We start from the raw sequence: 27,325 nt of genomic DNA on the forward strand, positions 1-27,325 counted from the left end.
GGCTACAGTATACGGACGCCAACGGCCATACCATGTTGAATACACCGGTTCTCGTCCGATCACCGAAGTTAAGCAACATCGGGCCCGGTTAGTACTTGGATGGGTGACCGCCTGGGAACACCGGGTGCTGTTGGCTCCCTCTCTTCTTTTAAATTTTATGTCACTACACCTGCCAGCCCTCTTTTCATACAAACTCTCAGGTGCGACGAAGATGCTTCCACAAGCATTTTAAACTACTGTATTAAACGTAAGATGCGAAATTACAGTAATGAACTCAGTTTGTACAAGAATGCGCGGAGGAAGAGTGCTAGGAACTCGTTGAAAATAACGAAACACTGCGAATCGACAGATGTGCTCTTGAAATGCGTCAGAGCCTACTGTTTTGTAGGAGCGCTAAATTCCAAAAACTAACTACATTAAAAAAAACCTGTTCCCGTCCGACCACCGAAGATAAGCAACAACGTTTATATTCGGATCGGCGACCGCCTGGGAACTCTGGCTGTCTTCATTTCTTGCTTTCTTGTCGCTACCCCTGCCAGCCGTTTTTTCATGCTACCTTTCTCATGTGACAAAGATGCTTCCATACTGATTTTAAACTATCGTAAGATACGATATTAAGGAACTCAGTTTGAAAAGAGTGCGCCAAGGAAGACTTGCAAAGAGTCTCTGGAAATAACAAAACAGTATGAAGTGACAGAAATGTTGTGAAATACGTCAGGGCATATTGTTTTGTAGCAGTGCACAACGGCAAAATTGTAAACAAAAATTTACCTTTCGTCGCTACAAGAGATGGATACTTTGTCGAAAAGCCTGTGTCTTGTGTGCATGTTTTCGCACCTTTCCACGGCACGGCGCGGCACAGAGCTGCTCTGGTAGCTCCGAACGGCCGCACACGTCGCCTCGGACACGCCGGTTCGGCCCGCGCCCATCTCGCAGATGTTCCTCGTGCTTGTGCTGTCATATGGACCGCGACCCGAGCGGCAGCGAGCGGCAGTCGAGCAAAGTCGGGACAAGTCGGGACGGAAGGTGACAGCCGATTATGCACCGTGCGAATTACGCAAATATCTAGAAGCGCGACGCGTGTCAGGCAGGTGAGAACGCTTCTCTCGGTCCAGCAGGACACTGCCACACCCCGCGCAGTCCACCCGCCGCCCGGCCGCGCGCAATCCCTGCGACGGACAACAATAACAAGGTGCGTCTCCCGCGAGTGTCGGAGGCCGCACGAACCAAACGAATGACAGGCGGTGCAACGAGCAGCTGTGTTGTGCGTCTGACCCACGTGGCGGCGCGCCGCACTGCGCGTCGCCTTCGAGGTGGAAGGACGTGCTTTGCGTCAAATGTGCCACCGAAAATGGCGATTGCGTGTATTGGGAGGAGAGGCGAAGCCTTCTTGTGCCGTGCGGCTACAGTATACGGACGCCAACGGCCATACCATGTTGAATACACCGGTTCTCGTCCGATCACCGAAGTTAAGCAACATCGGGCCCGGTTAGTACTTGGATGGGTGACCGCCTGGGAACACCGGGTGCTGTTGGCTCCCTCTCTTCTTTTAAATTTTATGTCACTACACCTGCCAGCCCTCTTTTCATACAAACTCTCAGGTGCGACGAAGATGCTTCCACAAGCATTTTAAACTACTGTATTAAACGTAAGATGCGAAATTACAGTAATGAACTCAGTTTGTACAAGAATGCGCGGAGGAAGAGTGCTAGGAACTCGTTGAAAATAACGAAACACTGCGAATCGACAGATGTGCTCTTGAAATGCGTCAGAGCCTACTGTTTTGTAGGAGCGCTAAATTCCAAAAACTAACTACATTAAAAAAAACCTGTTCCCGTCCGACCACCGAAGATAAGCAACAACGTTTATATTCGGATCGGCGACCGCCTGGGAACTCTGGCTGTCTTCATTTCTTGCTTTCTTGTCGCTACCCCTGCCAGCCGTTTTTTCATGCTACCTTTCTCATGTGACAAAGATGCTTCCATACTGATTTTAAACTATCGTAAGATACGATATTAAGGAACTCAGTTTGAAAAGAGTGCGCCAAGGAAGACTTGCAAAGAGTCTCTGGAAATAACAAAACAGTATGAAGTGACAGAAATGTTGTGAAATACGTCAGGGCATATTGTTTTGTAGCAGTGCACAACGGCAAAATTGTAAACAAAAATTTACCTTTCGTCGCTACAAGAGATGGATACTTTGTCGAAAAGCCTGTGTCTTGTGTGCATGTTTTCGCACCTTTCCACGGCACGGCGCGGCACAGAGCTGCTCTGGTAGCTCCGAACGGCCGCACACGTCGCCTCGGACACGCCGGTTCGGCCCGCGCCCATCTCGCAGATGTTCCTCGTGCTTGTGCTGTCATATGGACCGCGACCCGAGCGGCAGCGAGCGGCAGTCGAGCAAAGTCGGGACAAGTCGGGACGGAAGGTGACAGCCGATTATGCACCGTGCGAATTACGCAAATATCTAGAAGCGCGACGCGTGTCAGGCAGGTGAGAACGCTTCTCTCGGTCCAGCAGGACACTGCCACACCCCGCGCAGTCCACCCGCCGCCCGGCCGCGCGCAATCCCTGCGACGGACAACAATAACAAGGTGCGTCTCCCGCGAGTGTCGGAGGCCGCACGAACCAAACGAATGACAGGCGGTGCAACGAGCAGCTGTGTTGTGCGTCTGACCCACGTGGCGGCGCGCCGCACTGCGCGTCGCCTTCGAGGTGGAAGGACGTGCTTTGCGTCAAATGTGCCACCGAAAATGGCGATTGCGTGTATTGGGAGGAGAGGCGAAGCCTTCTTGTGCCGTGCGGCTACAGTATAAGGACGCCAACGGCCATACCGTGTTGAATACACCGGTTCTCGTCCCATCACCGAAGTTAAGCAACATCGGGCCCGGTTAGTACTTGGATGGGTGACCGCCTGGGAACACCGGGTGCTGTTGGCTCCCTCTCTTCTTTTAAATTTTATGTCACTACACCTGCCAGCCCTCTTTTCATACAAACTCTCAGGTGCGACGAAGATGCTTCCACAAGCATTTTAAACTACTGTATTAAACGTAAGATGCGAAATTACAGTAATGAACTCAGTTTGTACAAGAATGCGCGGAGGAAGAGTGCTAGGAACTCGTTGAAAATAACGAAACACTGCGAATCGACAGATGTGCTCTTGAAATGCGTCAGAGCCTACTGTTTTGTAGGAGCGCTAAATTCCAAAAACTAACTACATTAAAAAAAACCTGTTCCCGTCCGACCACCGAAGATAAGCAACAACGTTTATATTCGGATCGGCGACCGCCTGGGAACTCTGGCTGTCTTCATTTCTTGCTTTCTTGTCGCTACCCCTGCCAGCCGTTTTTTCATGCTACCTTTCTCATGTGACAAAGATGCTTCCATACTGATTTTAAACTATCGTAAGATACGATATTAAGGAACTCAGTTTGAAAAGAGTGCGCCAAGGAAGACTTGCAAAGAGTCTCTGGAAATAACAAAACAGTATGAAGTGACAGAAATGTTGTGAAATACGTCAGGGCATATTGTTTTGTAGCAGTGCACAACGGCAAATTTGTAAACAAAAATTTACCTTTCGTCGCTACAAGAGATGGATACTTTGTCGAAAAGCCTGTGTCTTGTGTGCATGCTTTCGCACCTTTCCACGGCACGGCGCGGCACAGAGCTGCTCTGGTAGCTCCGAACGGCCGCACACGTCGCCTCGGACACGCCGGTTCGGCCCGCGCCCATCTCGCAGATGTTCCTCGTGCTTGTGCTGTCATATGGACCGCGACCCGAGCGGCAGCGAGCGGCAGTCGAGCAAAGTCGGGACAAGTCGGGACGGAAGGTGACAGCCGATTATGCACCGTGCGAATTACGCAAATATCTAGAAGCGCGACGCGTGTCAGGCAGGTGAGAACGCTTCTCTCGGTCCAGCAGGACACTGCCACACCCCGCGCAGTCCACCCGCCGCCCGGCCGCGCGCAATCCCTGCGACGGACAACAATAACAAGGTGCGTCTCCCGCGAGTGTCGGAGGCCGCACGAACCAAACGAATGACAGGCGGTGCAACGAGCAGCTGTGTTGTGCGTCTGACCCACGTGGCGGCGCGCCGCACTGCGCGTCGCCTTCGAGGTGGAAGGACGTGCTTTGCGTCAAATGTGCCACCGAAAATGGCGATTGCGTGTATTGGGAGGAGAGGCGAAGCCTTCTTGTGCCGTGCGGCTACAGTATACGGACGCCAACGGCCATACCATGTTGAATACACCGGTTCTCGTCCGATCACCGAAGTTAAGCAACATCGGGCCCGGTTAGTACTTGGATGGGTGACCGCCTGGGAACACCGGGTGCTGTTGGCTCCCTCTCTTCTTTTAAATTTTATGTCACTACACCTGCCAGCCCTCTTTTCATACAAACTCTCAGGTGCGACGAAGATGCTTCCACAAGCATTTTAAACTACTGTATTAAACGTAAGATGCGAAATTACAGTAATGAACTCAGTTTGTACAAGAATGCGCGGAGGAAGAGTGCTAGGAACTCGTTGAAAATAACGAAACACTGCGAATCGACAGATGTGCTCTTGAAATGCGTCAGAGCCTACTGTTTTGTAGGAGCGCTAAATTCCAAAAACTAACTACATTAAAAAAAACCTGTTCCCGTCCGACCACCGAAGATAAGCAACAACGTTTATATTCGGATCGGCGACCGCCTGGGAACTCTGGCTGTCTTCATTTCTTGCTTTCTTGTCGCTACCCCTGCCAGCCGTTTTTTCATGCTACCTTTCTCATGTGACAAAGATGCTTCCATACTGATTTTAAACTATCGTAAGATACGATATTAAGGAACTCAGTTTGAAAAGAGTGCGCCAAGGAAGACTTGCAAAGAGTCTCTGGAAATAACAAAACAGTATGAAGTGACAGAAATGTTGTGAAATACGTCAGGGCATATTGTTTTGTAGCAGTGCACAACGGCAAAATTGTAAACAAAAATTTACCTTTCGTCGCTACAAGAGATGGATACTTTGTCGAAAAGCCTGTGTCTTGTGTGCATGTTTTCGCACCTTTCCACGGCACGGCGCGGCACAGAGCTGCTCTGGTAGCTCCGAACGGCCGCACACGTCGCCTCGGACACGCCGGTTCGGCCCGCGCCCATCTCGCAGATGTTCCTCGTGCTTGTGCTGTCATATGGACCGCGACCCGAGCGGCAGCGAGCGGCAGTCGAGCAAAGTCGGGACAAGTCGGGACGGAAGGTGACAGCCGATTATGCACCGTGCGAATTACGCAAATATCTAGAAGCGCGACGCGTGTCAGGCAGGTGAGAACGCTTCTCTCGGTCCAGCAGGACACTGCCACACCCCGCGCAGTCCACCCGCCGCCCGGCCGCGCGCAATCCCTGCGACGGACAACAATAACAAGGTGCGTCTCCCGCGAGTGTCGGAGGCCGCACGAACCAAACGAATGACAGGCGGTGCAACGAGCAGCTGTGTTGTGCGTCTGACCCACGTGGCGGCGCGCCGCACTGCGCGTCGCCTTCGAGGTGGAAGGACGTGCTTTGCGTCAAATGTGCCACCGAAAATGGCGATTGCGTGTATTGGGAGGAGAGGCGAAGCCTTCTTGTGCCGTGCGGCTACAGTATACGGACGCCAACGGCCATACCATGTTGAATACACCGGTTCTCGTCCGATCACCGAAGTTAAGCAACATCGGGCCCGGTTAGTACTTGGATGGGTGACCGCCTGGGAACACCGGGTGCTGTTGGCTCCCTCTCTTCTTTTAAATTTTATGTCACTACACCTGCCAGCCCTCTTTTCATACAAACTCTCAGGTGCGACGAAGATGCTTCCACAAGCATTTTAAACTACTGTATTAAACGTAAGATGCGAAATTACAGTAATGAACTCAGTTTGTACAAGAATGCGCGGAGGAAGAGTGCTAGGAACTCGTTGAAAATAACGAAACACTGCGAATCGACAGATGTGCTCTTGAAATGCGTCAGAGCCTACTGTTTTGTAGGAGCGCTAAATTCCAAAAACTAACTACATTAAAAAAAACCTGTTCCCGTCCGACCACCGAAGATAAGCAACAACGTTTATATTCGGATCGGCGACCGCCTGGGAACTCTGGCTGTCTTCATTTCTTGCTTTCTTGTCGCTACCCCTGCCAGCCGTTTTTTCATGCTACCTTTCTCATGTGACAAAGATGCTTCCATACTGATTTTAAACTATCGTAAGATACGATATTAAGGAACTCAGTTTGAAAAGAGTGCGCCAAGGAAGACTTGCAAAGAGTCTCTGGAAATAACAAAACAGTATGAAGTGACAGAAATGTTGTGAAATACGTCAGGGCATATTGTTTTGTAGCAGTGCACAACGGCAAAATTGTAAACAAAAATTTACCTTTCGTCGCTACAAGAGATGGATACTTTGTCGAAAAGCCTGTGTCTTGTGTGCATGTTTTCGCACCTTTCCACGGCACGGCGCGGCACAGAGCTGCTCTGGTAGCTCCGAACGGCCGCACACGTCGCCTCGGACACGCCGGTTCGGCCCGCGCCCATCTCGCAGATGTTCCTCGTGCTTGTGCTGTCATATGGACCGCGACCCGAGCGGCAGCGAGCGGCAGTCGAGCAAAGTCGGGACAAGTCGGGACGGAAGGTGACAGCCGATTATGCACCGTGCGAATTACGCAAATATCTAGAAGCGCGACGCGTGTCAGGCAGGTGAGAACGCTTCTCTCGGTCCAGCAGGACACTGCCACACCCCGCGCAGTCCACCCGCCGCCCGGCCGCGCGCAATCCCTGCGACGGACAACAATAACAAGGTGCGTCTCCCGCGAGTGTCGGAGGCCGCACGAACCAAACGAATGACAGGCGGTGCAACGAGCAGCTGTGTTGTGCGTCTGACCCACGTGGCGGCGCGCCGCACTGCGCGTCGCCTTCGAGGTGGAAGGACGTGCTTTGCGTCAAATGTGCCACCGAAAATGGCGATTGCGTGTATTGGGAGGAGAGGCGAAGCCTTCTTGTGCCGTGCGGCTACAGTATAAGGACGCCAACGGCCATACCATGTTGAATACACCGGTTCTCGTCCGATCACCGAAGTTAAGCAACATCGGGCCCGGTTAGTACTTGGATGGGTGACCGCCTGGGAACACCGGGTGCTGTTGGCTCCCTCTCTTCTTTTAAATTTTATGTCACTACACCTGCCAGCCCTCTTTTCATACAAACTCTCAGGTGCGACGAAGATGCTTCCACAAGCATTTTAAACTACTGTATTAAACGTAAGATGCGAAATTACAGTAATGAACTCAGTTTGTACAAGAATGCGCGGAGGAAGAGTGCTAGGAACTCGTTGAAAATAACGAAACACTGCGAATCGACAGATGTGCTCTTGAAATGCGTCAGAGCCTACTGTTTTGTAGGAGCGATAAATTCCAAAAACTAACTACATTAAAAAAAAACCTGTTCCCGTCCGACCACCGAAGATAAGCAACAACGTTTATATTCGGATCGGCGACCGCCTGGGAACTCTGGCTGTCTTCATTTCTTGCTTTCTTGTCGCTACCCCTGCCAGCCGTTTTTTCATGCTACCTTTCTCATGTGACAAAGATGCTTCCATACTGATTTTAAACTATCGTAAGATACGATATTAAGGAACTCAGTTTGAAAAGAGTGCGCCAAGGAAGACTTGCAAAGAGTCTCTGGAAATAACAAAACAGTATGAAGTGACAGAAATGTTGTGAAATACGTCAGGGCATATTGTTTTGTAGCAGTGCACAACGGCAAATTTGTAAACAAAAATTTACCTTTCGTCGCTACAAGAGATGGATACTTTGTCGAAAAGCCTGTGTCTTGTGTGCATGCTTTCGCACCTTTCCACGGCACGGCGCGGCACAGAGCTGCTCTGGTAGCTCCGAACGGCCGCACACGTCGCCTCGGACACGCCGGTTCGGCCCGCGCCCATCTCGCAGATGTTCCTCGTGCTTGTGCTGTCATATGGACCGCGACCCGAGCGGCAGCGAGCGGCAGTCGAGCAAAGTCGGGACAAGTCGGGACGGAAGGTGACAGCCGATTATGCACCGTGCGAATTACGCAAATATCTAGAAGCGCGACGCGTGTCAGGCAGGTGAGAACGCTTCTCTCGGTCCAGCAGGACACTGCCACACCCCGCGCAGTCCACCCGCCGCCCGGCCGCGCGCAATCCCTGCGACGGACAACAATAACAAGGTGCGTCTCCCGCGAGTGTCGGAGGCCGCACGAACCAAACGAATGACAGGCGGTGCAACGAGCAGCTGTGTTGTGCGTCTGACCCACGTGGCGGCGCGCCGCACTGCGCGTCGCCTTCGAGGTGGAAGGACGTGCTTTGCGTCAAATGTGCCACCGAAAATGGCGATTGCGTGTATTGGGAGGAGAGGCGAAGCCTTCTTGTGCCGTGCGGCTACAGTATAAGGACGCCAACGGCCATACCATGTTGAATACACCGGTTCTCGTCCGATCACCGAAGTTAAGCAACATCGGGCCCGGTTAGTACTTGGATGGGTGACCGCCTGGGAACACCGGGTGCTGTTGGCTCCCTCTCTTCTTTTAAATTTTATGTCACTACACCTGCCAGCCCTCTTTTCATACAAACTCTCAGGTGCGACGAAGATGCTTCCACAAGCATTTTAAACTACTGTATTAAACGTAAGATGCGAAATTACAGTAATGAACTCAGTTTGTACAAGAATGCGCGGAGGAAGAGTGCTAGGAACTCGTTGAAAATAACGAAACACTGCGAATCGACAGATGTGCTCTTGAAATGCGTCAGAGCCTACTGTTTTGTAGGAGCGCTAAATTCCAAAAACTAACTACATTAAAAAAAACCTGTTCCCGTCCGACCACCGAAGATAAGCAACAACGTTTATATTCGGATCGGCGACCGCCTGGGAACTCTGGCTGTCTTCATTTCTTGCTTTCTTGTCGCTACCCCTGCCAGCCGTTTTTTCATGCTACCTTTCTCATGTGACAAAGATGCTTCCATACTGATTTTAAACTATCGTAAGATACGATATTAAGGAACTCAGTTTGAAAAGAGTGCGCCAAGGAAGACTTGCAAAGAGTCTCTGGAAATAACAAAACAGTATGAAGTGACAGAAATGTTGTGAAATACGTCAGGGCATATTGTTTTGTAGCAGTGCACAACGGCAAAATTGTAAACAAAAATTTACCTTTCGTCGCTACAAGAGATGGATACTTTGTCGAAAAGCCTGTGTCTTGTGTGCATGTTTTCGCACCTTTCCACGGCACGGCGCGGCACAGAGCTGCTCTGGTAGCTCCGAACGGCCGCACACGTCGCCTCGGACACGCCGGTTCGGCCCGCGCCCATCTCGCAGATGTTCCTCGTGCTTGTGCTGTCATATGGACCGCGACCCGAGCGGCAGCGAGCGGCAGTCGAGCAAAGTCGGGACAAGTCGGGACGGAAGGTGACAGCCGATTATGCACCGTGCGAATTACGCAAATATCTAGAAGCGCGACGCGTGTCAGGCAGGTGAGAACGCTTCTCTCGGTCCAGCAGGACACTGCCACACCCCGCGCAGTCCACCCGCCGCCCGGCCGCGCGCAATCCCTGCGACGGACAACAATAACAAGGTGCGTCTCCCGCGAGTGTCGGAGGCCGCACGAACCAAACGAATGACAGGCGGTGCAACGAGCAGCTGTGTTGTGCGTCTGACCCACGTGGCGGCGCGCCGCACTGCGCGTCGCCTTCGAGGTGGAAGGACGTGCTTTGCGTCAAATGTGCCACCGAAAATGGCGATTGCGTGTATTGGGAGGAGAGGCGAAGCCTTCTTGTGCCGTGCGGCTACAGTATAAGGACGCCAACGGCCATACCATGTTGAATACACCGGTTCTCGTCCGATCACCGAAGTTAAGCAACATCGGGCCCGGTTAGTACTTGGATGGGTGACCGCCTGGGAACACCGGGTGCTGTTGGCTCCCTCTCTTCTTTTAAATTTTATGTCACTACACCTGCCAGCCCTCTTTTCATACAAACTCTCAGGTGCGACGAAGATGCTTCCACAAGCATTTTAAACTACTGTATTAAACGTAAGATGCGAAATTACAGTAATGAACTCAGTTTGTACAAGAATGCGCGGAGGAAGAGTGCTAGGAACTCGTTGAAAATAACGAAACACTGCGAATCGACAGATGTGCTCTTGAAATGCGTCAGAGCCTACTGTTTTGTAGGAGCGCTAAATTCCAAAAACTAACTACATTAAAAAAAACCTGTTCCCGTCCGACCACCGAAGATAAGCAACAACGTTTATATTCGGATCGGCGACCGCCTGGGAACTCTGGCTGTCTTCATTTCTTGCTTTCTTGTCACTACCCCTGCCAGCCGTTTTTTCATGCTACCTTTCTCATGTGACAAAGATGCTTCCATACTGATTTTAAACTATCGTAAGATACGATATTAAGGAACTCAGTTTGAAAAGAGTGCGCCAAGGAAGACTTGCAAAGAGTCTCTGGAAATAACAAAACAGTATGAAGTGACAGAAATGTTGTGAAATACGTCAGGGCATATTGTTTTGTAGCAGTGCACAACGGCAAATTTGTAAACAAAAATTTACCTTTCGTCGCTACAAGAGATGGATACTTTGTCGAAAAGCCTGTGTCTTGTGTGCATGTTTTCGCACCTTTCCACGGCACGGCGCGGCACAGAGCTGCTCTGGTAGCTCCGAACGGCCGCACACGTCGCCTCGGACACGCCGGTTCGGCCCGCGCCCATCTCGCAGATGTTCCTCGTGCTTGTGCTGTCATATGGACCGCGACCCGAGCGGCAGCGAGCGGCAGTCGAGCAAAGTCGGGACAAGTCGGGACGGAAGGTGACAGCCGATTATGCACCGTGCGAATTACGCAAATATCTAGAAGCGCGACGCGTGTCAGGCAGGTGAGAACGCTTCTCTCGGTCCAGCAGGACACTGCCACACCCCGCGCAGTCCACCCGCCGCCCGGCCGCGCGCAATCCCTGCGACGGACAACAATAACAAGGTGCGTCTCCCGCGAGTGTCGGAGGCCGCACGAACCAAACGAATGACAGGCGGTGCAACGAGCAGCTGTGTTGTGCGTCTGACCCACGTGGCGGCGCGCCGCACTGCGCGTCGCCTTCGAGGTGGAAGGACGTGCTTTGCGTCAAATGTGCCACCGAAAATGGCGATTGCGTGTATTGGGAGGAGAGGCGAAGCCTTCTTGTGCCGTGCGGCTACAGTATACGGACGCCAACGGCCATACCATGTTGAATACACCGGTTCTCGTCCGATCACCGAAGTTAAGCAACATCGGGCCCGGTTAGTACTTGGATGGGTGACCGCCTGGGAACACCGGGTGCTGTTGGCTCCCTCTCTTCTTTTAAATTTTATGTCACTACACCTGCCAGCCCTCTTTTCATACAAACTCTCAGGTGCGACGAAGATGCTTCCACAAGCATTTTAAACTACTGTATTAAACGTAAGATGCGAAATTACAGTAATGAACTCAGTTTGTACAAGAATGCGCGGAGGAAGAGTGCTAGGAACTCGTTGAAAATAACGAAACACTGCGAATCGACAGATGTGCTCTTGAAATGCGTCAGAGCCTACTGTTTTGTAGGAGCGCTAAATTCCAAAAACTAACTACATTAAAAAAAACCTGTTCCCGTCCGACCACCGAAGATAAGCAACAACGTTTATATTCGGATCGGCGACCGCCTGGGAACTCTGGCTGTCTTCATTTCTTGCTTTCTTGTCGCTACCCCTGCCAGCCGTTTTTTCATGCTACCTTTCTCATGTGACAAAGATGCTTCCATACTGATTTTAAACTATCGTAAGATACGATATTAAGGAACTCAGTTTGAAAAGAGTGCGCCAAGGAAGACTTGCAAAGAGTCTCTGGAAATAACAAAACAGTATGAAGTGACAGAAATGTTGTGAAATACGTCAGGGCATATTGTTTTGTAGCAGTGCACAACGGCAAAATTGTAAACAAAAATTTACCTTTCGTCGCTACAAGAGATGGATACTTTGTCGAAAAGCCTGTGTCTTGTGTGCATGTTTTCGCACCTTTCCACGGCACGGCGCGGCACAGAGCTGCTCTGGTAGCTCCGAACGGCCGCACACGTCGCCTCGGACACGCCGGTTCGGCCCGCGCCCATCTCGCAGATGTTCCTCGTGCTTGTGCTGTCATATGGACCGCGACCCGAGCGGCAGCGAGCGGCAGTCGAGCAAAGTCGGGACAAGTCGGGACGGAAGGTGACAGCCGATTATGCACCGTGCGAATTACGCAAATATCTAGAAGCGCGACGCGTGTCAGGCAGGTGAGAACGCTTCTCTCGGTCCAGCAGGACACTGCCACACCCCGCGCAGTCCACCCGCCGCCCGGCCGCGCGCAATCCCTGCGACGGACAACAATAACAAGGTGCGTCTCCCGCGAGTGTCGGAGGCCGCACGAACCAAACGAATGACAGGCGGTGCAACGAGCAGCTGTGTTGTGCGTCTGACCCACGTGGCGGCGCGCCGCACTGCGCGTCGCCTTCGAGGTGGAAGGACGTGCTTTGCGTCAAATGTGCCACCGAAAATGGCGATTGCGTGTATTGGGAGGAGAGGCGAAGCCTTCTTGTGCCGTGCGGCTACAGTATAAGGACGCCAACGGCCATACCATGTTGAATACACCGGTTCTCGTCCTATCACCGAAGTTAAGCAACATCGGGTCCGGTTAGTACTTGGATGGGTGACCGCCTGGGAACACCGGGTGCTGTTGGCTCCCTCTCTTCTTTTAAATTTTATGTCACTACACCTGCCAGCCCTCTTTTCATACAAACTCTCAGGTGCGACGAAGATGCTTCCACAAGCATTTTAAACTACTGTATTAAACGTAAGATGCGAAATTACAGTAATGAACTCAGTTTGTACAAGAATGCGCGGAGGAAGAGTGCTAGGAACTCGTTGAAAATAACGAAACACTGCGAATCGACAGATGTGCTCTTGAAATGCGTCAGAGCCTACTGTTTTGTAGGAGCGCTAAATTCCAAAAACTAACTACATTAAAAAAAACCTGTTCCCGTCCGACCGCCGAAGATAAGCAACAACGTTTATATTCGGATCGGCGACCGCCTGGGAACTCTGGCTGTCTTCATTTCTTGCTTTCTTGTCGCTACCCCTGCCAGCCGTTTTTTCATGCTACCTTTCTCATGTGACAAAGATGCTTCCATACTGATTTTAAACTATCGTAAGATACGATATTAAGGAACTCAGTTTGAAAAGAGTGCGCCAAGGAAGACTTGCAAAGAGTCTCTGGAAATAACAAAACAGTATGAAGTGACAGAAATGTTGTGAAATACGTCAGGGCATATTGTTTTGTAGCAGTGCACAACGGCAAATTTGTAAACAAAAATTTACCTTTCGTCGCTACAAGAGATGGATACTTTGTCGAAAAGCCTGTGTCTTGTGTGCATGTTTTCGCACCTTTCCACGGCACGGCGCGGCACAGAGCTGCTCTGGTAGCTCCGAACGGCCGCACACGTCGCCTCGGACACGCCGGTTCGGCCCGCGCCCATCTCGCAGATGTTCCTCGTGCTTGTGCTGTCATATGGACCGCGACCCGAGCGGCAGCGAGCGGCAGTCGAGCAAAGTCGGGACAAGTCGGGACGGAAGGTGACAGCCGATTATGCACCGTGCGAATTACGCAAATATCTAGAAGCGCGACGCGTGTCAGGCAGGTGAGAACGCTTCTCTCGGTCCAGCAGGACACTGCCACACCCCGCGCAGTCCACCCGCCGCCCGGCCGCGCGCAATCCCTGCGACGGACAACAATAACAAGGTGCGTCTCCCGCGAGTGTCGGAGGCCGCACGAACCAAACGAATGACAGGCGGTGCAACGAGCAGCTGTGTTGTGCGTCTGACCCACGTGGCGGCGCGCCGCACTGCGCGTCGCCTTCGAGGTGGAAGGACGTGCTTTGCGTCAAATGTGCCACCGAAAATGGCGATTGCGTGTATTGGGAGGAGAGGCGAAGCCTTCTTGTGCCGTGCGGCTACAGTATAAGGACGCCAACGGCCATACCGTGTTGAATACACCGGTTCTCGTCCCATCACCGAAGTTAAGCAACATCGGGCCCGGTTAGTACTTGGATGGGTGACCGCCTGGGAACACCGGGTGCTGTTGGCTCCCTCTCTTCTTTTAAATTTTATGTCACTACACCTGCCAGCCCTCTTTTCATACAAACTCTCAGGTGCGACGAAGATGCTTCCACAAGCATTTTAAACTACTGTATTAAACGTAAGATGCGAAATTACAGTAATGAACTCAGTTTGTACAAGAATGCGCGGAGGAAGAGTGCTAGGAACTCGTTGAAAATAACGAAACACTGCGAATCGACAGATGTGCTCTTGAAATGCGTCAGAGCCTACTGTTTTGTAGGAGCGCTAAATTCCAAAAACTAACTACATTAAAAAAAACCTGTTCCCGTCCGACCACCGGAGATAAGCAACAACGTTTATATTCGGATCGGCGACCGCCTGGGAACTCTGGCTGTCTTCATTTCTTGCTTTCTTGTCGCTACCCCTGCCAGCCGTTTTTTCATGCTACCTTTCTCATGTGACAAAGATGCTTCCATACTGATTTTAAACTATCGTAAGATACGATATTAAGGAACTCAGTTTGAAAAGAGTGCGCCAAGGAAGACTTGCAAAGAGTCTCTGGAAATAACAAAACAGTATGAAGTGACAGAAATGTTGTGAAATACGTCAGGGCATATTGTTTTGTAGCAGTGCACAACGGCAAATTTGTAAACAAAAATTTACCTTTCGTCGCTACAAGAGATGGATACTTTGTCGAAAAGCCTGTGTCTTGTGTGCATGCTTTCGCACCTTTCCACGGCACGGCGCGGCACAGAGCTGCTCTGGTAGCTCCGAACGGCCGCACACGTCGCCTCGGACACGCCGGTTCGGCCCGCGCCCATCTCGCAGATGTTCCTCGTGCTTGTGCTGTCATATGGACCGCGACCCGAGCGGCAGCGAGCGGCAGTCGAGCAAAGTCGGGACAAGTCGGGACGGAAGGTGACAGCCGATTATGCACCGTGCGAATTACGCAAATATCTAGAAGCGCGACGCGTGTCAGGCAGGTGAGAACGCTTCTCTCGGTCCAGCAGGACACTGCCACACCCCGCGCAGTCCACCCGCCGCCCGGCCGCGCGCAATCCCTGCGACGGACAACAATAACAAGGTGCGTCTCCCGCGAGTGTCGGAGGCCGCACGAACCAAACGAATGACAGGCGGTGCAACGAGCAGCTGTGTTGTGCGTCTGACCCACGTGGCGGCGCGCCGCACTGCGCGTCGCCTTCGAGGTGGAAGGACGTGCTTTGCGTCAAATGTGCCACCGAAAATGGCGATTGCGTGTATTGGGAGGAGAGGCGAAGCCTTCTTGTGCCGTGCGGCTACAGTATAAGGACGCCAACGGCCATACCGTGTTGAATACACCGGTTCTCGTCCGATCACCGAAGTTAAGCAACATCGGGCCCGGTTAGTACTTGGATGGGTGACCGCCTGGGAACACCGGGTGCTGTTGGCTCCCTCTCTTCTTTTAAATTTTATGTCACTACACCTGCCAGCCCTCTTTTCATACAAACTCTCAGGTGCGACGAAGATGCTTCCACAAGCATTTTAAACTACTGTATTAAACGTAAGATGCGAAATTACAGTAATGAACTCAGTTTGTACAAGAATGCGCGGAGGAAGAGTGCTAGGAACTCGTTGAAAATAACGAAACACTGCGAATCGACAGATGTGCTCTTGAAATGCGTCAGAGCCTACTGTTTTGTAGGAGCGCTAAATTCCAAAAACTAACTACATTAAAAAAAACCTGTTCCCGTCCGACCACCGAAGATAAGCAACAACGTTTATATTCGGATCGGCGACCGCCTGGGAACTCTGGCTGTCTTCATTTCTTGCTTTCTTGTCGCTACCCCTGCCAGCCGTTTTTTCATGCTACCTTTCTCATGTGACAAAGATGCTTCCATACTGATTTTAAACTATCGTAAGATACGATATTAAGGAACTCAGTTTGAAAAGAGTGCGCCAAGGAAGACTTGCAAAGAGTCTCTGGAAATAACAAAACAGTATGAAGTGACAGAAATGTTGTGAAATACGTCAGGGCATATTGTTTTGTAGCAGTGCACAACGGCAAATTTGTAAACAAAAATTTACCTTTCGTCGCTACAAGAGATGGATACTTTGTCGAAAAGCCTGTGTCTTGTGTGCATGCTTTCGCACCTTTCCACGGCACGGCGCGGCACAGAGCTGCTCTGGTAGCTCCGAACGGCCGCACACGTCGCCTCGGACACGCCGGTTCGGCCCGCGCCCATCTCGCAGATGTTCCTCGTGCTTGTGCTGTCATATGGACCGTGACCCGAGCGGCAGCGAGCGGCAGTCGAGCAAAGTCGGGACAAGTCGGGACGGAAGGTGACAGCCGATTATGCACCGTGCGAATTACGCAAATATCTAGAAGCGCGACGCGTGTCAGGCAGGTGAGAACGCTTCTCTCGGTCCAGCAGGACACTGCCACACCCCGCGCAGTCCACCCGCCGCCCGGCCGCGCGCAATCCCTGCGACGGACAACAATAACAAGGTGCGTCTCCCGCGAGTGTCGGAGGCCGCACGAACCAAACGAATGACAGGCGGTGCAACGAGCAGCTGTGTTGTGCGTCTGACCCACGTGGCGGCGCGCCGCACTGCGCGTCGCCTTCGAGGTGGAAGGACGTGCTTTGCGTCAAATGTGCCACCGAAAATGGCGATTGCGTGTATTGGGAGGAGAGGCGAAGCCTTCTTGTGCCGTGCGGCTACAGTATAAGGACGCCAACGGCCATACCGTGTTGAATACACCGGTTCTCGTCCGATCACCGAAGTTAAGCAACATCGGGCCCGGTTAGTACTTGGATGGGTGACCGCCTGGGAACACCGGGTGCTGTTGGCTCCCTCTCTTCTTTTAAATTTTATGTCACTACACCTGCCAGCCCTCTTTTCATACAAACTCTCAGGTGCGACGAAGATGCTTCCACAAGCATTTTAAACTACTGTATTAAACGTAAGATGCGAAATTACAGTAATGAACTCAGTTTGTACAAGAATGCGCGGAGGAAGAGTGCTAGGAACTCGTTGAAAATAACGAAACACTGCGAATCGACAGATGTGCTCTTGAAATGCGTCAGAGCCTACTGTTTTGTAGGAGCGCTAAATTCCAAAAACTAACTACATTAAAAAAAACCTGTTCCCGTCCGACCACCGAAGATAAGCAACAACGTTTATATTCGGATCGGCGACCGCCTGGGAACTCTGGCTGTCTTCATTTCTTGCTTTCTTGTCGCTACCCCTGCCAGCCGTTTTTTCATGCTACCTTTCTCATGTGACAAAGATGCTTCCATACTGATTTTAAACTATCGTAAGATACGATATTAAGGAACTCAGTTTGAAAAGAGTGCGCCAAGGAAGACTTGCAAAGAGTCTCTGGAAATAACAAAACAGTATGAAGTGACAGAAATGTTGTGAAATACGTCAGGGCATATTGTTTTGTAGCAGTGCACAACGGCAAATTTGTAAACAAAAATTTACCTTTCGTCGCTACAAGAGATGGATACTTTGTCGAAAAGCCTGTGTCTTGTGTGCATGCTTTCGCACCTTTCCACGGCACGGCGCGGCACAGAGCTGCTCTGGTAGCTCCGAACGGCCGCACACGTCGCCTCGGACACGCCGGTTCGGCCCGCGCCCATCTCGCAGATGTTCCTCGTGCTTGTGCTGTCATATGGACCGCGACCCGAGCGGCAGCGAGCGGCAGTCGAGCAAAGTCGGGACAAGTCGGGACGGAAGGTGACAGCCGATTATGCACCGTGCGAATTACGCAAATATCTAGAAGCGCGACGCGTGTCAGGCAGGTGAGAACGCTTCTCTCGGTCCAGCAGGACACTGCCACACCCCGCGCAGTCCACCCGCCGCCCGGCCGCGCGCAATCCCTGCGACGGACAACAATAACAAGGTGCGTCTCCCGCGAGTGTCGGAGGCCGCACGAACCAAACGAATGACAGGCGGTGCAACGAGCAGCTGTGTTGTGCGTCTGACCCACGTGGCGGCGCGCCGCACTGCGCGTCGCCTTCGAGGTGGAAGGACGTGCTTTGCGTCAAATGTGCCACCGAAAATGGCGATTGCGTGTATTGGGAGGAGAGGCGAAGCCTTCTTGTGCCGTGCGGCTACAGTATAAGGACGCCAACGGCCATACCATGTTGAATACACCGGTTCTCGTCCGATCACCGAAGTTAAGCAACATCGGGCCCGGTTAGTACTTGGCTGTCTGCCCGCCTGGCAACACCTCGGTGCCGAGCGAGCAGTACTTCCGCGTGCGACTTGGCCGGCGGCGCCTCGCGTGTCGTCTGCTCTTCTCTGCCTAGCGGCTGTATATTTCATCACAGACTGTAAGTTATGGCAACGATTTACGATGACAGTGAAGAACGCCAAAATAACATTCAATGTGAGTTCGATCGTTCTGTAGACAAGCCCTCGGCCTTTGAAATCCACCGTTGGATTCTAGAAGATCTGTTGTTAACGCACGATGACGTTCTCGGTATCCAATTCGATACTTTTCTTAACTCTGTGTTCTTGAAGTTGAAAAATTCCGAAATGTGTGATCATGTTGTGTCTGTCAATGACGGTGTCCGAAAATTTCGTCACCTTGACGGTCGCGTAAGCAATGTAAATGTGTCGCATGCTGGCTTTGGCATTAGGCAAATTCGTGTGTTTAACCTACCATTTGAAATTCGAAATGACACAATTGCTCGTTATTTGCGGCCGTATGGCACTGTTTTGTCTGTAGTGAAGGAAAAGTGGTCCTCCGCGTACTTGTTTCAAGTAGAAAACGGAGTGAGAAGTGTGAAAATGGTTGTTAGACAGCACATTCCTTCGTTTGTTTTGGTTAACGGCCACCGCGCGTTCGTTACTTATAGTGGACAGCCACAAACATGTTCTTTTTGTGGTGGCGTTGGCCATTATAGACAGGATTGTCCTAAACGGAAACGGCCTGCCCAGCTGCCTACTGTAGGTAATTTCAATGATGCCAGCTTTGCTTCTGTGGCCGCCACGGGTTTGGGTACCGCCCCCCCCGCGCCCGCGCGCCGTGTAGCTGACGCTAACTTTGCTGTCACCCCGATGGCTATGGATGTGTCCACTACCGATAGTGACTCTGCTTCTGTGTCTGCTGTGTTAGATTCAATGTCTCCGGCTCCGGCTGACGGGACAACTATCGAAAATCTGGTAGTAACGAATGTTTCACAAGAGACAGTGTCCGAACCCGTGCAGCAGTCGGCGCGTGATTTAGTGTCGGAACCTGTTTCGCTGTCAGTGACAGTACCGGAACAGTCCGGTTCTTTGATTGCCCCTGTTACTGTGCCTGCCGGTTCTCCTAATTCCGCTGCTGCTGTGGAATCACAGGCATTTTTTGTAGCACCGAAACCGAGACGGGACGAACGTTCGTCTCGTAGTTCAAGTCGGCAACGTGCGCGTAGTGTTGGTCGGTCGCCTCCTTCTGATAGGGGTCTTCCGCGACCCGATCGCAGTCCGTCTCCGGTTGGGCGTTCCCCCGACGCCTCCCGACCGACACGACCCGGTCGGCAGGCTTCCCAACAGCGTGCTTCCCGACGGGACCTTGCCGACGAGCGGCGTTCGTCTCAGGCTCCTGGCTCTGGGCGTCAGCCCGTGGACCAACAACAACAACGGCGCGCCTCTCCTCGCCGTCAGCTGCCTGCCGAAATCAATGTTGCGGATCAAAAACGTGACGTTGCTGTTCGGCACTTAAGGACTGTTTTAAGCCAGCCGGGCGCAGGCGACGACTCCGGGCAACCGACCGACACTGTTTCGCCTGTGTTGACACCGCAATTGCCGACCAAACGTAAGGCGGAAGACACACACCAACGTCGCATTTGTCCTTCTGCTACTGAACGTGTGCCGGCTTCTTCTCCTGATGTCGAGATGTCTGTCGTTGGTCCCATGTCGGTGGACTCTAGTGGAACGGATTCTGGGACCGCGCCACCCCCCCCTCCCGCCGCCCCCCAGGACTGGGCGGCGGACATGGAGGCCAGTGACGCGACTTAGTGTGTGCAAGTGTTGTTTCCTCCTCTTGCGCACATTTGCATGATCTGTGTTTTTTTTAGCTATTTTATTGCTGCTTCTGCGGTGCCCTCGTTTTGGTTTTTTGTTGGTCGTTTTCGCGTGGTCAGCTCCGTTTGCCTTTATTCACCGACCGCCGCAAGATCCTCCGTCGTTTTTCGGCGTCGATGTTCTATCTGTTTTAAATGACGGGTTATGGGAGCCGTGCTCTGTTTTCAATGGGGGACGGCCTATCATAGTCGTCTTTTTTTTAGTGCATTGCGCCGATTGGATGCTATGGATCCGGCTGACGGGATTTCAACCCGTCTCTTTGGTGTATTTTATCCTTTTGTGGTGGTTGTCTTTTGCCGATCATTGCTGTTTTTCTCCACATGTAAAGTTTTTATCAATTGTATTTTTTTTTTTTTTTTTTTTTTTTTAATTGTGTATGGATATTGAGCATTGTTCGTGGAACATTTTAACTGTTAATGTAAACAAATTGAGTGCCCAGTATAAGTTATCGGCTTTGCACACTTTTTTATGTGATTCTCACTGTCATGTCGCGTTATTACAGGAAGTTACGCGTACGGCTCTTTTGTATTTTATTGATTCCACTGCTTTTACCGTTATTGATAATATCATGTCGGATGAACAGACTGGTACTGCCATTTTATTCCGTCCGGGTTTTGATGTCAGTGACGTTGAAATATTGCCCAATGGTCGCGCAATCGCCTGTGTTATTAATGGTGTCACTTTTGTAAATGTCTATGCCCATGCCGGTGATAAACCAGCGCGGAATCAGTTTTACAGCCATGATCTCTGTCAATTGCTCCATCGCAATACTAATGAATTAGTGATTGGTGGCGATTTTAACGCCGTTATTGATGGTAGGGATCAGGAGCCGCGCCCTAATTGGTGTCAAGAGTTGCGCACTTTGGTTGACACTTTTCGCTTGCGGGACACGTGGCGTGTGCTCAACCCGGATAAAACACATTTCACCCACTTTTATGCCACAGGTCATAGTCGACTGGACAGAATTTATGTGTCGTTGCCGCTTGCCGCCCATGTCACAAGGGCGGAAGTATTGCCGGTTATTTTTTCTGACCATTGTGGATTTTTGTGTCAACTTGTTTTACCGCGTGCGCGACCTCCTCGGCGTCCGAATATCTGGAAGCTTAATTGCAGTCTTTTAGATGATGACGCTCTTGCGTCCCAATTTACTGCTTTGTGGCGCAAGCTCTTGCGTGACAAGGGCGACGACGGCAGTACCATCAGGTGGTGGGTGGAGGTAGCGAAGCCGGCCATCAGGCGCTTTTTAATCAATTTTAGTCGCGATGCGGCGCATTGGCGCCGGTCGACGGCGAGTTTTTACCAGTCCTGTTTAAAAGATCTAGCTCAGCGGGTCACTACGTCTCCACAGTTGCTTCCGGTTTTTAATCAGTTTAAAGCTCAACTTCTAGACGATCTTCGCCGGAAGGGGTTTGGGACGGTCACGCGCAGCCAACCTGTAGGTGCCGTTGAGGGGGAACCGCTCTCTCTCTACCACCTGAACAGGGAGCGGAGGCGGCGGGAGAGGTTGGTTATTCGTAAGTGGCTCAAACAGGATGGGACGACGACTTCCGACTGGATGGATATTGAGCGGGAGGTCCATGATCACTTTGCTGCGCTCTTTCACCCAGTAGACGCCGACCCCGGGGCGCTCCGCGATTTTTTGCAGGGGGTCCCACATGTTTTAACGCGACAAGACAGGGCCCATCTTAATGCGACTTTTACTTCTGAGGATCTCTCTGCGGCGGTGAAAAGTAGTCCTAGGGGCAAATCCCCTGGTATGGACGGAATCCCCGCGGAATTTTATTTAAAATTTTTCCCTCTTTTAAGCGATGTTTTAACTGTGATCATGAACGAAATCCATAACGGTGTTGACATCCCGGCGGAGTTTGCGGAAGGGCGTGTTGCACTTCTCCCTAAATCAACCGCGACGCCGCGTATAGACAGTGTTCGCCCTATAACCCTCTTGAACGCTGATTATAAGATTATGGCGCGGTGTGTTACGCACAGGATGCAGGTCGTTCTGCCCAAGGTCATCAGTGAATATCAAACTTGTGCTGTGGCCGACAGGAACATTTTCGATGCCGTCCTGGCTTATCGCGACTGCATCGGATATGTAAAGGGTCACAGGCTCCGAGCGGCTGCAATCTTGCTGGTAGACTTTAAAAACGCCTTTGATCGGATCAGCCACTCCTATCTGCGGCGAGTGATGATCGGCCTGGGTTTTGGGTCCAAACTAACGAAGATGGTGTACAATATCTTGCGTAATGCCACTTCTCGGGTGGTCATCAACGGTATTCCTGGTAGCGTCATCCCCATTGGTCGTTCTGTCCGACAGGGGTGTCCTCTGTCTATGGCGCTTTTCGCCTTGGCGTTGGACCCACTCCTACGTTGTATAGCCCAGGAGTGCCGGGGTATTCGACTTGGCGACGTCCAGCTGGTATGTCGGGCGTATGCTGATGACCTGGGGGTCTTCATTGATCACCCAGAGGATCTTGATCGCTTGCGTGGTGTTTTGGACCGTTTTGAGAGGGCGACGGGGGCTATCGTCAACCCTCGTAAGACTGTCTTGCTTCCCCTTACACCTCGATTACGCACTGTCAGCGGCGATTGGTTTTGTGTGAAGCAACAGCACACGGTGCTCGGTGTCATTCTAACTGACAACACACAGCGTATGGAAGCCCTTAATTGGCGTTCCACATTATACAAGATCCGAGCTGTTGCTAAACTCTACGCCTCTCGGAACCTGGCGCTTCGTCAGAAGGTGGCTCTCATTAACACGAATATCTTCGCCAAAGCGTGGTATCTGGCACAAGTTCTCCCAGTGCCAAAAGAATTGGAAAGGGCCATCCAACAAGCAGTTTATTGGCTGCTATGGAAGGGCGATATTTTTAAGGTCTCCTTGGCGACGTGTACTTTAAGCTTGCAGGAAGGGGGGCTAGGTTTGGTTGACTTCCGATCTAAGTGTGCGGCGCTCCTTGTGAAACGGACCACAGTGGTGATTGACAAGGGGCCGCACAGTCCGACAGCTGCCTTGTTTCGTCATTACCGCCCACCATCAGTAGTAGCCCCTGTTTCAATCAGTCACATTCCGTATGTGTTGAATTTCGTGCGCCGCTATTATGTTTACAATAGTTATCTTGTGTTTGGTGACGTCTGTACATGTAGTGTTACTGAGATAATTCGAGCTCTTAGAGGGACGCCGATTAGGAACAAATGGGAATATCGGTTGCCACAGCATGATTGGCAGCTGGTGTGGAAGAACCTTGCTACCGCCGCCGTCCCTGCCGCCGTTCATGCTACTTGGTATAAAGTGGTCAACCGGACTATCCCGACAAATGCCAATCTTTTTTCTATTGATTTGATTTCTTCGGGAGAGTGTGAATTGTGTGCAGAGGAGGACACTATCGAACATCGTTTTGTGTGTGACAAATTTCGTGTGGTCTGGGACATTGCCTGTGACATGGTTCGTCTGATTAACAGGGTGGACAGGCGGCACGTGACAACCATGGACGCCATAGTACCTCAGTGCGCGGCTTACCCGGCCACCAAAAGAAATGCGACGTTATGGATTCTTGGACATACAGTTTACTGTATCTTTACCCTGAAAGTGACTGATGCCGTCGATTTTCTATTCTATTTGTGGACGGAACACCGTCAGGACTTTGCTCGTGCGGCTTATACTCAGACTTTTGCCAATTTTTTGCGTGTGGCCTTGGACCATGCCTATGCTAAATTTTTGATATCTACATAGGACTGCCTACCAATTTTGACTGTTATCGCGTTATCCTCCAGTGGTAATGCCGGTGCTATGACTTATGTTGCTTCGACGGGACTTTGCTGCTTACAACGGAACTTTCTTTCTACGAATGATAGAACTAAATTTGAATGCCAATGTGTGTTATATGGAACGAACATTATCGACAACGTATCCTGTTCTCGGGTTATGTGGATGTTTTATTAGTAGGAGTTAACTTGTGCTTTATTTATTTGTTTTTCTTTGTTCTGAGGACATTTTTTCTTTCATTTCCTCTCCCAAGATGACCGAGGAGACAGTGTCGAGAAGGACATTTTCCTTACTTTTACGTGTGCATGTACGTTGGATTCCTTATACTTTCTGTGGGTGGATGTTTTTCAGTTTGTGATTCTTCTCGCCGTCATATCCGAAGATCATTGGCGGAGACCGTTTGATTAGATTTATTTTTTTTCTTTCCTAGTGTGATATACATTTTCGGCAGCTACTGCGTTCTGGTGGCCATAGAAGTTGGCGACCACTTTCCGCCGTCGTTCAAGCGAGCGTTTACGGTGTGGAGACATTTTTATTTTCCGTTTTGAAGTATAATTTGAGTGATTTTAACGTTTTTGTTTCTCAAGTTTTGGAGAAACCATTTTCTTTTGATTCGTATACAAGACGCAATACCGCATCAAGGTACATGCGCGCCTCGCCGAAGAAGGCATTACTAGAAATAGCGTCTACCAGTCCACCTACGAGGAGCCAACAGCACCCTTATAGATAGCATTTGAAGCTCGCCAATTGGAAGGCATAAAAAAAAAAAAAAAAAAAAAAAAAAAAAGGTGCTGTTGGCTCCCTCTCTTCTTTTAAATTTTATGTCACTACACCTGCCAGCCCTCTTTTCATACAAACTCTCAGGTGCGACGAAGATGCTTCCACAAGCATTTTAAACTACTGTATTAAACGTAAGATGCGAAATTACAGTAATGAACTCAGTTTGTACAAGAATGCGCGGAGGAAGAGTGCTAGGAACTCGTTGAAAATAACGAAACACTGCGAATCGACAGATGTGCTCTTGAAATGCGTCAGAGCCTACTGTTTTGTAGGAGCGCTAAATTCCAAAAACTAACTACATTAAAAAAAACCTGTTCCCGTCCGACCACCGAAGATAAGCAACAACGTTTATATTCGGATCGGCGACCGCCTGGGAACTCTGGCTGTCTTCATTTCTTGCTTTCTTGTCGCTACCCCTGCCAGCCGTTTTTTCATGCTACCTTTCTCATGTGACAAAGATGCTTCCATACTGATTTTAAACTATCGTAAGATACGATATTAAGGAACTCAGTTTGAAAAGAGTGCGCCAAGGAAGACTTGCAAAGAGTCTCTGGAAATAACAAAACAGTATGAAGTGACAGAAATGTTGTGAAATACGTCAGGGCATATTGTTTTGTAGCAGTGCACAACGGCAAATTTGTAAACAAAAATTTACCTTTCGTCGCTACAAGAGATGGATACTTTGTCGAAAAGCCTGTGTCTTGTGTGCATGCTTTCGCACCTTTCCACGGCACGGCGCGGCACAGAGCTGCTCTGGTAGCTCCGAACGGCCGCACACGTCGCCTCGGACACGCCGGTTCGGCCCGCGCCCATCTCGCAGATGTTCCTCGTGCTTGTGCTGTCATATGGACCGCGACCCGAGCGGCAGCGAGCGGCAGTCGAGCAAAGTCGGGACAAGTCGGGACGGAAGGTGACAGCCGATTATGCACCGTGCGAATTACGCAAATATCTAGAAGCGCGACGCGTGTCAGGCAGGTGAGAACGCTTCTCTCGGTCCAGCAGGACACTGCCACACCCCGCGCAGTCCACCCGCCGCCCGGCCGCGCGCAATCCCTGCGACGGACAACAATAACAAGGTGCGTCTCCCGCGAGTGTCGGAGGCCGCACGAACCAAACGAATGACAGGCGGTGCAACGAGCAGCTGTGTTGTGCGTCTGACCCACGTGGCGGCGCGCCGCACTGCGCGTCGCCTTCGAGGTGGAAGGACGTGCTTTGCGTCAAATGTGCCACCGAAAATGGCGATTGCGTGTATTGGGAGGAGAGGCGAAGCCTTCTTGTGCCGTGCGGCTACAGTATAAGGACGCCAACGGCCATACCATGTTGAATACACCGGTTCTCGTCCGATCACCGAAGTTAAGCAACATCGGGCCCGGTTAGTACTTGGATGGGTGACCGCCTGGGAACACCGGGTGCTGTTGGCTCCCTCTCTTCTTTTAAATTTTATGTCACTACACCTGCCAGCCCTCTTTTCATACAAACTCTCAGGTGCGACGAAGATGCTTCCACAAGCATTTTAAACTACTGTATTAAACGTAAGATGCGAAATTACAGTAATGAACTCAGTTTGTACAAGAATGCGCGGAGGAAGAGTGCTAGGAACTCGTTGAAAATAACGAAACACTGCGAATCGACAGATGTGCTCTTGAAATGCGTCAGAGCCTACTGTTTTGTAGGAGCGCTAAATTCCAAAAACTAACTACATTAAAAAAAACCTGTTCCCGTCCGACCACCGAAGATAAGCAACAACGTTTATATTCGGATCGGCGACCGCCTGGGAACTCTGGCTGTCTTCATTTCTTGCTTTCTTGTCGCTACCCCTGCCAGCCGTTTTTTCATGCTACCTTTCTCATGTGACAAAGATGCTTCCATACTGATTTTAAACTATCGTAAGATACGATATTAAGGAACTCAGTTTGAAAAGAGTGCGCCAAGGAAGACTTGCAAAGAGTCTCTGGAAATAACAAAACAGTATGAAGTGACAGAAATGTTGTGAAATACGTCAGGGCATATTGTTTTGTAGCAGTGCACAACGGCAAATTTGTAAACAAAAATTTACCTTTCGTCGCTACAAGAGATGGATACTTTGTCGAAAAGCCTGTGTCTTGTGTGCATGTTTTCGCACCTTTCCACGGCACGGCGCGGCACAGAGCTGCTCTGGTAGCTCCGAACGGCCGCACACGTCGCCTCGGACACGCCGGTTCGGCCCGCGCCCATCTCGCAGATGTTCCTCGTGCTTGTGCTGTCATATGGACCGCGACCCGAGCGGCAGCGAGCGGCAGTCGAGCAAAGTCGGGACAAGTCGGGACGGAAGGTGACAGCCGATTATGCACCGTGCGAATTACGCAAATATCTAGAAGCGCGACGCGTGTCAGGCAGGTGAGAACGCTTCTCTCGGTCCAGCAGGACACTGCCACACCCCGCGCAGTCCACCCGCCGCCCGGCCGCGCGCAATCCCTGCGACGGACAACAATAACAAGGTGCGTCTCCCGCGAGTGTCGGAGGCCGCACGAACCAAACGAATGACAGGCGGTGCAACGAGCAGCTGTGTTGTGCGTCTGACCCACGTGGCGGCGCGCCGCACTGCGCGTCGCCTTCGAGGTGGAAGG

The 27,325-nt window shown here is 51.1% G+C and overlaps 14 non-coding genes and 1 pseudogene across 14 annotated transcripts; all 15 read left to right on the forward strand.

The window, feature by feature from the left end:
- The first annotated feature begins 17 nt into the window (after positions 1 to 17).
- LOC126321882 (5S ribosomal RNA) lies at positions 18 to 136 on the forward strand. Its single transcript, XR_007558613.1, has one exon. It is a non-coding gene; the product is annotated as a 5S ribosomal RNA (ribosomal RNA).
- A 1,282-nt stretch (positions 137 to 1,418) lies between these two features.
- Positions 1,419 to 1,537, forward strand: LOC126321884 (5S ribosomal RNA). Its single transcript, XR_007558615.1, has one exon. It is a non-coding gene; the product is annotated as a 5S ribosomal RNA (ribosomal RNA).
- Positions 1,538 to 2,819: 1,282 nt separating this feature from the next.
- LOC126321869 (5S ribosomal RNA) lies at positions 2,820 to 2,938 on the forward strand. The gene has a single exon (XR_007558601.1). It is a non-coding gene; the product is annotated as a 5S ribosomal RNA (ribosomal RNA).
- A 1,282-nt stretch (positions 2,939 to 4,220) lies between these two features.
- On the forward strand, positions 4,221 to 4,339 carry LOC126321885 (5S ribosomal RNA). The gene has a single exon (XR_007558616.1). It is a non-coding gene; the product is annotated as a 5S ribosomal RNA (ribosomal RNA).
- Positions 4,340 to 5,621: 1,282 nt separating this feature from the next.
- On the forward strand, positions 5,622 to 5,740 carry LOC126321886 (5S ribosomal RNA). The gene has a single exon (XR_007558617.1). It is a non-coding gene; the product is annotated as a 5S ribosomal RNA (ribosomal RNA).
- A 1,282-nt stretch (positions 5,741 to 7,022) lies between these two features.
- LOC126321887 (5S ribosomal RNA) lies at positions 7,023 to 7,141 on the forward strand. The gene has a single exon (XR_007558618.1). It is a non-coding gene; the product is annotated as a 5S ribosomal RNA (ribosomal RNA).
- Positions 7,142 to 8,424: 1,283 nt separating this feature from the next.
- LOC126321888 (5S ribosomal RNA) lies at positions 8,425 to 8,543 on the forward strand. The gene has a single exon (XR_007558619.1). It is a non-coding gene; the product is annotated as a 5S ribosomal RNA (ribosomal RNA).
- A 1,282-nt stretch (positions 8,544 to 9,825) lies between these two features.
- Positions 9,826 to 9,944, forward strand: LOC126321889 (5S ribosomal RNA). Its single transcript, XR_007558620.1, has one exon. It is a non-coding gene; the product is annotated as a 5S ribosomal RNA (ribosomal RNA).
- Positions 9,945 to 11,226: 1,282 nt separating this feature from the next.
- Positions 11,227 to 11,345, forward strand: LOC126321890 (5S ribosomal RNA). The gene has a single exon (XR_007558621.1). It is a non-coding gene; the product is annotated as a 5S ribosomal RNA (ribosomal RNA).
- A 1,282-nt stretch (positions 11,346 to 12,627) lies between these two features.
- LOC126321874 (5S ribosomal RNA) lies at positions 12,628 to 12,746 on the forward strand. The gene has a single exon (XR_007558606.1). It is a non-coding gene; the product is annotated as a 5S ribosomal RNA (ribosomal RNA).
- Positions 12,747 to 14,028: 1,282 nt separating this feature from the next.
- LOC126321870 (5S ribosomal RNA) lies at positions 14,029 to 14,147 on the forward strand. Its single transcript, XR_007558602.1, has one exon. It is a non-coding gene; the product is annotated as a 5S ribosomal RNA (ribosomal RNA).
- A 1,282-nt stretch (positions 14,148 to 15,429) lies between these two features.
- Positions 15,430 to 15,548, forward strand: LOC126321848 (5S ribosomal RNA). The gene has a single exon (XR_007558580.1). It is a non-coding gene; the product is annotated as a 5S ribosomal RNA (ribosomal RNA).
- A 1,282-nt stretch (positions 15,549 to 16,830) lies between these two features.
- On the forward strand, positions 16,831 to 16,949 carry LOC126321849 (5S ribosomal RNA). Its single transcript, XR_007558581.1, has one exon. It is a non-coding gene; the product is annotated as a 5S ribosomal RNA (ribosomal RNA).
- Positions 16,950 to 18,231: 1,282 nt separating this feature from the next.
- LOC126321875 (5S ribosomal RNA) lies at positions 18,232 to 18,349 on the forward strand (annotated as a pseudogene).
- Positions 18,350 to 26,021: 7,672 nt separating this feature from the next.
- Positions 26,022 to 26,140, forward strand: LOC126321891 (5S ribosomal RNA). Its single transcript, XR_007558622.1, has one exon. It is a non-coding gene; the product is annotated as a 5S ribosomal RNA (ribosomal RNA).
- Positions 26,141 to 27,325: the final 1,185 nt, after the last annotated feature.

Source organism: Schistocerca gregaria, unplaced genomic scaffold (genome assembly GCF_023897955.1).
Source record: "Schistocerca gregaria isolate iqSchGreg1 unplaced genomic scaffold, iqSchGreg1.2 ptg000774l, whole genome shotgun sequence".
Classification (NCBI taxonomy): Eukaryota; Metazoa; Arthropoda; class Insecta; order Orthoptera; family Acrididae; genus Schistocerca; species Schistocerca gregaria.